Here is a 10,562-nt window from a genome sequence, read left to right as displayed (position 1 = left end):
AATTTCCTCACTAGGGTTGGTTGTGGTTAAACATAAATTCAACTTGTAACGCACAAAGAATTTATAGGGTACTCGCTCTATTAATTTGTTCCGTATTTTGCTCATAAACCTTGTCAAAAGAACTGCTGAAATAAATATATTGCGTTAGGGTTTCATTGTGCTTTTACGCTAATATTTTCTACAATGATTTATGTGCTGTTAAGAAAAGTAGCTTTCGCTTAGTTTCTTTCAATTTTTATTCTTGGCAACAAGTAAGAAAATAGAGCCCGAGCATTTATGCGGAACCCATTTAAATGAAAAGAAATTAGTACCGAAATTATACTGTGTATTATATTTTAAATGTGTAACTATATTTAAAAAGTTTATTTTCAAATTATAATAGACATTTAAAATTACATGATTTTCAATTATAAGTACAAATATGATGAATCAATACTGTACTGAGACCTTAGAACTTATATCTCAAGGTGGGTGGCGGCATTTACGTTGTAGATGTCTAAGGGCTCCGGTAACCAATTAACACCAAATGGGCTGTGAGCTCGTCCACCGTTCTAAGCAATAAAAATAAAAATCAGTGAAACCTAACTTTGATAATTTGTTTGTCACAGGAGGTTACTGTATTTTGGATGTTACTGGATTCCTTTTTAACTAATACACATTTGACAGAGTGCACAATAGTGAACATAACTTTATTCTTGAATTGACAGCGTGCACACAGATTATACCGGAAACGGAAAATGATGCAAACAAAAACATAGATTACTATTAGACATTGCTTAGTAGATGTTTAGCACCTAATAATAATAAAATTAAAAAAGCAAAATTCAAAGAGCTAAGTAATACGAGATTTAACAAGACAAACATCAATAAATGATAAGGTCGACGCGTGCCAACAGTCGGTCAGGCATTAACGTTGTAGATGTCTAAAGACTCCAGTAACTACTTAACACCAGGTGGGCTGTGAGCTCGTCCACCAATCTGAGCAATAAAAATATAAATATAAAAAACAATCAAAACCTAATAATAAAAAAAAAAAACATAAATTAAGAAAGACGTAATAAAATTATGTGGTGTCGTGGGACACCAGGTAGGAACGAAGTTCCTTCGGCTAATGTAGAATCGACACAATTTGCAAAATAATTACAAAATAGAAGAAGGGATGAGAGAACGAAAAAAAAGAGGGAGAAAGAGAAAGGTATTATACACTACTCGCTTGTGTATACGACTGTCGCGCCTGCGCACGTCTTATTTAACGGTTTTATTCCACGCACTTTTTTCCACGGATTTTTTCTTACGGTTTTACTATCACATTTTTTTCAGTTCGGTCGCGCAGCAAAATCCCTATCCCCTCCAAGCCTGCCGTAAGGAACTTCGTTCCAATAGAAATCGATCAAAACCTAATAATAATAAAATTAAGAAAGCAAAGTTCAAAGAGCTAAGTAATACGAGATTTAACATGACAAACATCAATAAATCATAAGGTCGACGCGTGCCAACAGTCGGTCACGGTGTGTGTTCGCGGCGCACAAATGGACTGAGGATTACTACAGCTGGTGTTCCGAGCCTGAACGTGAATGCAGGTGTTGGCAATGGTTCAAACTCCGACACAGATGGCGCATTTCGTGAACACTACTGAGAATTATGACGCCAAAACTTAATGAAGCCTTCACTATCGAACAATCTGTAGGGAAATAATGTCCTATAGTATATTTTCAAAAAATATAATTGATTATCGTTTAATTATGAAACAAATACGTAATAATTCTATTATATCTATATATTAATACGTGAAGGAAAAACTTTGTAGCGCTTTTTACGAAAATTGCGCGGACGGAGGAGTATGAAATTTTCCACACTTATAGAGAATATAGAGAAGAACTGCCGAATGCTAATTTTTTTTTTAATTATGCCTAAAAAATACATTAAATCAATAAAAAAAACATTACACACACTGCCATGTATTTGACGCACACACGCATGCATACTATTTATTTATTGCCAAACTTTTGTTCTTGACGTCTGTGGTCAAATTAAGAATACATTAAATATTGTTTGTCTTTATTAATGTTTTTCTATAGTGTAGTATTGGCGAAATTTGTGATTATAGAAGTATAATAGTCTTTGAAAATACCTAGTCAGGTCATAAGTATTGTCACACAGTAAAAACTTTTCTTTTAGAATGCTGGCCACAAAAAAGTTTATTGAATTCGAATTTCGAATTGTTCATGAAAATAAAAATGTATACTTTTAGAATTTTACTCATTTTTAAATATGGAGTGCACGCTTAAAGAAGACCGTGTTGCAGTTATTGCGTTGCATCGTTGCGGTTGCGCGCCAATTCAAATTTTTAACATACTGAAAAATTTGAATATAACCAAAAGATTCATTTATCGTACCATCAAACGATACAATGAAGACTCTAGTGTAGATGACAGGTCAAGAAGTGGTCGCCCTCGGTCTGTTAGGACTCCAGCAGTGATAAAAGCTGTGAAGGCGTGAATTCAAAGAAATCCCAAACGTAAGCAGAAACTGTGGGCCCTTCAGATGGGGTTAAGCAGAACCACGGTGAAAAGGGTGTTAAATGAAGACTTAGGGCTTCGGGCATATCGAAGAAAAACAGGACATCGTTTGAATGCTCGTCTAATGGACCTGAGACTGAAGAGATGCCGCGCTTTGTTGAAGCGGTACGTGGGAAAAAAATATCGGGAAATTCTTTTTTCGGATGAAAAAATTTTTGCCGTAGAAGGGAGCTACAACAAACAAAATGATAAGGTGTATGCAAACAGTAGTGAAGAAGCAAGCAACCGTATTCCGCGTGTCCAACGAGGTCATTTTCCATCCTCGCTCATGGTATGGTTGGGAGTTTCTTATTGGGGCTTAACAGAGGTACATTTTTGTGAGAAAGGTGTAAAAACGAATGCAGTTGTGTATCAAAATACAGTCCTGACGAACCTTGTGGAACCTGTTTCTCATACCATGTTCAATAACAGGCACTGGGTATTCCAACAAGATTCGGCGCCAGTTCATAGAGCGAAGAGCACACAAGACTGGCTGGCGGCGCATGAAATCGACTTCATCCGGCACGAAGACTGGCCCTCCTCCAGTCCAGATTTGAATCCGTTAGATTACAAGATATGGCAACACTTGGAGGAAAAAGCGTGCTCAAAGCCTCATCCCAATTTGGAGTCACTCAAGACATCCTTGATTAAGGCAGCCGCCGATATTGACATGGACCTCGTTCGTGCTGCGATAGACGACTGGTGGCACAGATTGAAGGCCTGTATTCAAAATCACGGAGGTCATTTTGAATAAACTTTAGTGTCATAAGAATCTATGTTTTGTTAAGTTCATTTTGGTATATGAATGGTTACATAATGAATAAACTTGTTTCAATTATTTTACATTAAACATGTGACAGAATTTATGACCTGACTAGGTAGAATCATAATAATATACGAACTTATAATTTCAATTAATTATAGTCGAATTTCGACTACCGGGCGACCACTAGTTTTCTTAAATATTTAACACATTGTTTGCTAGATTATCAATTCATTGTAAAATATTTAATGTATTACATTTCCTCTGAGCCGCTAAATAACAAACTGAAAACTCAAACGAGCCGCGTTATATGAGAAGAGCTAGAAAATATTTTGTGCGCAGAATGTTTAAAGCGTTAAAAAAATACAGAGAGAGGCATTTGCATGGAAAGTATAAGCCGGGATTGTCAACCGACGATTTTGAGCGTGAATGTGCTTCCGTGAAAACTTCACAACGCCTCACACTCATTTCATCCACTGGCTACGTTTTTCACGTGTATCATCAACTCTTTTATCATGATTTTTTTGAAATAGTAAGCGAAATTTCACCGCTTATGATTGTTTTAGAATATGCTCTGTCGAAAGATTTTGACGGAAAAAAACGCACTGAGATAATTTTTGTTTTATTGCTTAGATGAGTGGACGAGATCACAGCCCACCTGGTGTTAAGTGGTCACTGAAGCCCATAGACATCTATAACTTAAATGCGCCACCCACCTTGAGATATAAGTTCGAATGTCTCAGTATAGTTACAACGGCCGCTCCCACCCTTCAAACTGAAACGCATACTGCTTCACGGCAGAAATAAGCAGGGCAGTGGCACATTATAATTTGATTTACATACTTACAAAATTGTATTTGTGTTGCTAAGAAAAGTATTGATGGAAAATGAATTTACGGAAGTTCATGCCCGTAGTTTGGAATGGTGATGTGGATTATGCATATAGGTCGTAGAACCTCTTGTGAGTCCGCACGGGTAGGTGCCACTGCCCTGCTTATTTCTGCCGTGAAGCAGTAATGCGTTTCAGTTTGAAGGGTGGGGGCGGCCGTTGTAGCTATACTTGAGACTTTGAGACCTTAGAATTTAAATCTCAAGGTAGGCGGCGCATTTACGTTATAGATGTCTATGAGCTCCAGTTACCACTTAGCACCAGGTGGGCTGTGAGCTCGTCCACACATCTAAGCAATAAAAATAAAATAAAAAATGAAACTACCAAGAACAACAAGCGCGATTTTTCTTTTAAAATTCACAAATCTGTAGAACTCACATCTTAATTTCGTAATAAAGAATAACTACTCTTTACTTTTCTCATACATATTTCTCTGATACTCACATTCGCTTCAGTCTAGGTGAAAAATATTCCGATCCTAGTGATAAGGTCACGTAAATCAAATATTGGTAGGTAATAAAATCTCGGAGCGCCTGTGTCAGAGATATCCGATATTACGTTTTACATAAAATAAATAAATGTGCACTATGTACTTTTATGTTAGCATATTTTCTCCTGATGAAAATACATAGTATTTTAAGACAAAAAATCATCGTTGTCACATTGCAATCACAACAATTCAAAGTTTGCAAACAAAAAATAGGTTAATATTAAACACTAAAACAGTCCCTTTTCTTAACACGTTCTTATTAGCTTCGTATGTATCTAACGGAATATTTGAACAACATCTTCACCGACTTTAAGACGTTTGATCAGCTTGAAAATTTGCCATGCGTCAAGGACCAATGATAGGGCAATCATTTTATAGCTTCGTTCCAATATCCTGTCAACAGGATAAAAAAGGATGAAATGAATTTGTTAGATATGTTTAGGCTAGATGTGTTTTTTTTTGTTTTTAAAACTACGTATATTATTTAAGCATCAAAAATGTTCTCTACCCCTGTCGTGGCGTGCAACCTCTTTGACAGGACATTAGAACTACAACGACTACACATAGACACAGACTTAGACAGAGACTTGACAAGAATTCGAAAAAAAATGGAACGAGGGCGTATGTGATTCAGCGGCACGCTGTACATTTTTTGACGTCCTTAAAAAAAGACACAAAAAGACAAAAAAGAACGAAGCGACCGTTCTCATATACATATAAAAATAGTCGACAAAAGAACGAATTGACCGTTCAACTGATCCTTCGAACGTTCAAGTGGTAATCGACCGTTCATCCCCCAAATAAGGTATATAAAATAATAATCCTTTGCAACACATACAAAATTTACAGAAACAAATTTTCGACTGTGACCTACTTCTTTGCACGTAAACCACACCTCCACGGGCTGCTGACTTTTTTCGTTTCGTCAGCGGCAAGCTGCGATCCCTGGTCGCCTGTGTCAACAACCTTTCTACGACAAATGAGGAGCAAATATTATCTCTCTCGAAGGACAATCGAATAAAGACATTTGTAAAACTAGAGTTTGTGAAGTTTCATGTGTTCTTGGTTTTTTTATTATTCTGCTAGGCGGTTGGATGAATTTTACGGCTCATCTCGAGTTCGATGGGTTACCAGAGCTCAAAAGCCCCCATAAATCAGGAATTAGTCAGTTATTGAATACAATTTTGCATAAAACTGTTTTATTCAATCCTAACTGACGCGACGCATTTTGATTATGCTAACAAACACATTCTTCATGTCGAGCCGTAAAACGATAAATCACTACATAGTATAAAACAAAGTCGCTTTCTCTGTCCCTATATCTGTCTGTCCCTATGTATGCTTAAATCTTTAAAACTACGCAACGGATTTTGATGCGTTTTTTTAATAGATAGAGTGATTGAAGAGGAAGGTTTATATGTATAATAACATCCAATAAATAGTGGAGAAATCAATAATAAATTACAGTTTCCGAAGCGAAGCGAGGGCGGGTCGTCAAGTTAAAATGTCTACATAAGTCATAAACACAATTCAAAATGTCATTTGTAATCTAAACTTAACACGAAAAAATCGTCAAAAAATTGCGCAATATAGGCATAACATGGCATGGATCATCCGCGAGTCAAACCATTTCATGAAAATTAATCACATGCGTCGGTGTCAGATTTTCGGGCGTTTACAAAACAAAAATCGACGTAATCTGTCTAGTGGCCAACATTGAAACCGGTTTTGCTGTTCAAATGAGCCACGTATGGACTTTATTTAAAAAATTTACACATTCCCGTTTATATCACTGCATGCACTGTCGGTACCTGTAATTATGTTAGCATTGTGATATTAGTGTCTGTATTACTTGCAATGTATCGCGCTGATGTTATACCACGTTGGTACCTAACCAATAAGTAAATAAAGTATGCGTAGTACGTTTGATACGTAATACGCGATCAATTATCAACATTCAAGGTCTAAGATGGCATGCATGACAGTAAAAATACCTGACTGTATTTTTTTTCATTTTAGTCGTGTTTATAATTATACTAGCGACCCGCCCTCGCTTCGCTTCGGAAACATTAAAACACAAATGAAACCAAAAAAATAAATAAAAAATAAATTAAAAAAAAGTAGCCTATGTTCATCAGGGACAATGTCGGCTTCTAATGGAAAAAGAATTTTTCAAATCGGTCCAGTAGTTTCGGAGCCTATTCGAAACAAACAAACAAACAAATCTTTCCTCTTTATAATATTAAGTATAGATATAGATTATTTATGGTTTTCGACTTTTCGAGTTCTTTATTGTTTTCATCAACACGAATGACTCAGAGTAAATGTTTAAAAAAAATTCAATGATTTGTGCCATTTAGTGATATACCACTTATTATCTAGATTTTTTTTGTTTAACAGGAGTTTTCATATTATTCGAAGAGGATCGAGGGCTGTTAAAAAAAGCTGGATAATGTTAATTTGGCATATTTTTAATCTTTATTGTTTCATTCATGTTACTGGATTCACTAATTATCAATCTAAGAAACGATAGAGAAGAGAAATACTTAAAAAACGCAAATGACAAATTTTTGCGCGACATTTAAAAGTGATTTTGGTTAATATACACATGTACATTCATTAGAATAAATATTTCTGATGTGTCTAAGGTTAACTAATTACGTAATTCACACATTTGCATTAAGCATAGTTGTAGATGAATCTATACAAAATTAACTTTAGAAACAGGCCGTTATTTTGACATGGGCCCGAAAACAATGTCAGAATTGCCGTAACTTATTCATCGACATTACAATAGTCCATTTCACGTAGCTAATTTATTCAAGAAAGCCGCCTCACTGTGTACTAAGGCACACCGTTACTGACACAGCGTTTTGGTACTTAATGAATAATGTCAAAGGGTTTATTTTCAATTGGCGACTGGCACTAGAATATCCGAGGCTCCGTACACACCCTCGCACACCCTTTGTATCTTGTATGCGACGTTATCTAGTCTACAAGCTGTTTTCCGGTGCGACAATTTCATAAATTAAACTGCCCTGTCGTGAATACTTCGACAGTTACGTTGTGTGTAACTTGATTTAGTGAGCTTGAGATGCAAGTTATTAGGAGAACGTAAACCCTAGTTATATTTTTTGTTGATAAGTTTTTGGGACGAAGTTGTTTATGGGACAATGCGGAGGGGTACCCTAACCGGGAAAAAACGTCCGTAACGTAAGATTTTTATTAGTGATGCACACAGTGTACGACTTAACTTTGTAATAACGTACAAAAAATAACATATTTTTTTATCATTCATTGACCACGATCTCAGAGCGTTCGTTTGCGCAATACACTAACTCTTATGCAAACAACCGTGAATGAAGTGTACCACAATAAGTTCGCACGTTACCGAATGACCGTGGGTTGTTGCGAAACCTCCAGTTTTATTTTCTATATACCTCGAATAGAATTTTAAATTAATATTTTTATAATAAGGAACTTCGTTCCTATCCGGTGTCCCACGACACCACACATCTTTTTTTTTTTTTTTTACCTTTACGCAGTGGTTGCAATGTGCTGTTCCAGAGCCGCACGTGCGTCTTTGGCTCCTTACGTGCGGATTTGGATTTAATGTACTAATTATTTAGTGTAATAAAAGTTTACTAAACAACCAGATTTGTCTCCCAATTTTGTTTAAAACTTTTTTAATATTCATATTGGCTCTTTGGCTAATAAATTTACCGACCACTGATCTTACTTAACTATGTGAATCTTTCCATCGGAAACCTTTAAATTTACGCATACTTCAAAATGTCCCATTAAGCTGTCATTTTTCACATGTATGAAAATCGATGAAATTTCAACAATTTTATTACCTTTACTTAATACTCTGACCAGGATTACAAGAATTAAAAAAAAAAAAATTAGGTACTTTTTGTTGTTTTTAGGCTACGTCTTCTCATTTTAGTGTAGATAGTATGTACTGACTGTTGATGACTTTTTTGCCTTTACGTATTAAATGATTGGGATAAACTTGACTATGACATTGTCAATCTCTGTTAATTACAGAAAAAGTAATAATCAGAATCTCACTCACTGTACATGAATGTATAGCTCACGTTTCTAACTATTCTTTGCGTGATGCACACATGTGCTAAATGGAAATCTCGTGATTTGTTATTATTCAAACTAAATTCGATTGTTTGAATATGACAAAAAGGGGGAACTCTAGCAAAACAAATGGTCCGTATATTTGTCTGGGTTCGAAAAAAAACAACAACAATAAAACAGTACCTTGCTTGTAGAATCTATGTTAGTAATAAACTATTTTTCATTACTACAACCAACTATGTCTTTGTAATCAAATACAACGGCAGAGCTGTTAATAAAAGCGATTTACTACTCGTTCGATAGATTGGAAGAACGAGTTATTATTCCACTTCCACTGGTTTATTTAAGGCGCAGTTTCGTTTGTAAATTGTCGCAGCCCTTTGAAACGAACTATTTTTTTATCGGGTAAAATGACCGGCAAGCTTATATGACGTGTTTGTTGGATCACGCAAACCACTACGGGGGTTGCCACGTAAGAATTAGTATAAAATTATTTTAAAATGAACAAATCTACGCTTGAAAGGCAAACGTGACTAAGCGACAATGCGTGAAGGCAGTGGCTTGACTCTGCGTTTGTAGGCAGCGGCTTGGCTCTGCCCTTGGCATTGCTGAAGTCCATGGGCGACGGTAACCACTCACCATCAGGTGGGCCGTATGCTAGTCTGCCTACAAGGGCAATAAAAAAGAAATTTAAAAAAACTTTACAGTAGACTAATTTAAAGTTGAAATACCTGAAAACTAAATTTATTTTAACGAATCTAGCTGTAGTAGAATCTAGCTAGTATCTGTAGTATTGAAATGATTTTAATAGACCTAGAAATATATTTTTATTGCGCATCGAATATGGTTATTGCCTATCATTTATGTACAAAGCAGTTATTGTCGCTTAGTCACGTTTGCATTTCAAGCGTCGATATATAGATTTTAACAAATTCACGGTTTGACGTGTATTCAGAAGATACCGACGAATGTTTAAGATACAACATAAATACTCCACATTAATTGTTTTAGACAAAGTCATGGCTCATTTTAGATCGATTGCCAGAGACAAAGCGTTGGAGTCACAATTTTATGGCGGAACCGATACTGTTTGTCAGCAGGAATTGGTAGGACGGTAACACACACAAACACACACACACAAACACAAATACACACGCACAAGGACGTACCATAAGTCGTACCACAAATCGCTTAGGCTTCCTTCTACAGATTTTTTTTAAATTTCATAAGACAGCCTTGATGATATCTTGCAAGTAATAAATTTATAAGTTGAATAACTGACTTAAAGTTCTATGTGAGCTGCGCTGTACGCACGCAAATGTAATATTACAATCTAAAGTTTTTTAGCCGCTAAGTCTTATTTAGGTCAAAGCTTTTTAACATTTCCTTTGAAATCTTGATGTTCACCGGTATATAACTCGGTATATAAGTGTACATAGTTTATGTATGAGATCCATTGTGATAATGGTAGAAACTACTAAATCTTTTCACTTATTTTTCATAGGATCACTTTAACTAAAATGAAATTGAAAGCTTTTTGAGTTTTCAGCAAAAATGGAATGTACATTATTTATGTTATTCTTCTTGTTTTGACACGCTCCTTTAAAGTTTAATACTGGTAACATTTAGCTAAATTGAAATAAAAATAATATTAATGGGCACAAGAGTTCCTTTTTTAAATTAATTTTTTAATCAACACGCGATAATGTATTTGACGATACCATCATAGTTGGTACGCAGACATATAAGTGTATAAGTATAACAATATTG

General features: G+C 35.6%; 1 protein-coding gene and 1 long non-coding RNA gene across 3 annotated transcripts in view; one reads left to right on the top strand and one right to left on the bottom strand.

Moving 5' to 3' along the window:
* LOC101743696 (protein unc-13 homolog B) overlaps positions 1 to 10,562 on the bottom strand; it is a 374,291-nt gene that overhangs the window by 76,004 nt on the left and 287,725 nt on the right. The gene's annotated exons all lie outside the window — the stretch shown is intronic.
* On the top strand, positions 4,596 to 7,347 carry LOC134200919 (uncharacterized). Its single transcript, XR_009976028.1, has 2 exons — positions 4,596 to 5,505; positions 7,101 to 7,347. It is a non-coding gene; the product is annotated as an uncharacterized LOC134200919 (long non-coding RNA).

The sequence above is a fragment of the Bombyx mori genome, chromosome 21, assembly GCF_030269925.1.
Source record: "Bombyx mori chromosome 21, ASM3026992v2".
Lineage (NCBI taxonomy): Eukaryota > Metazoa > Arthropoda > Insecta > Lepidoptera > Bombycidae > Bombyx > Bombyx mori.
Note: the sequence above shows the minus strand (reverse complement) of the source record. Positions and strands in the feature narration are given on the sequence as shown.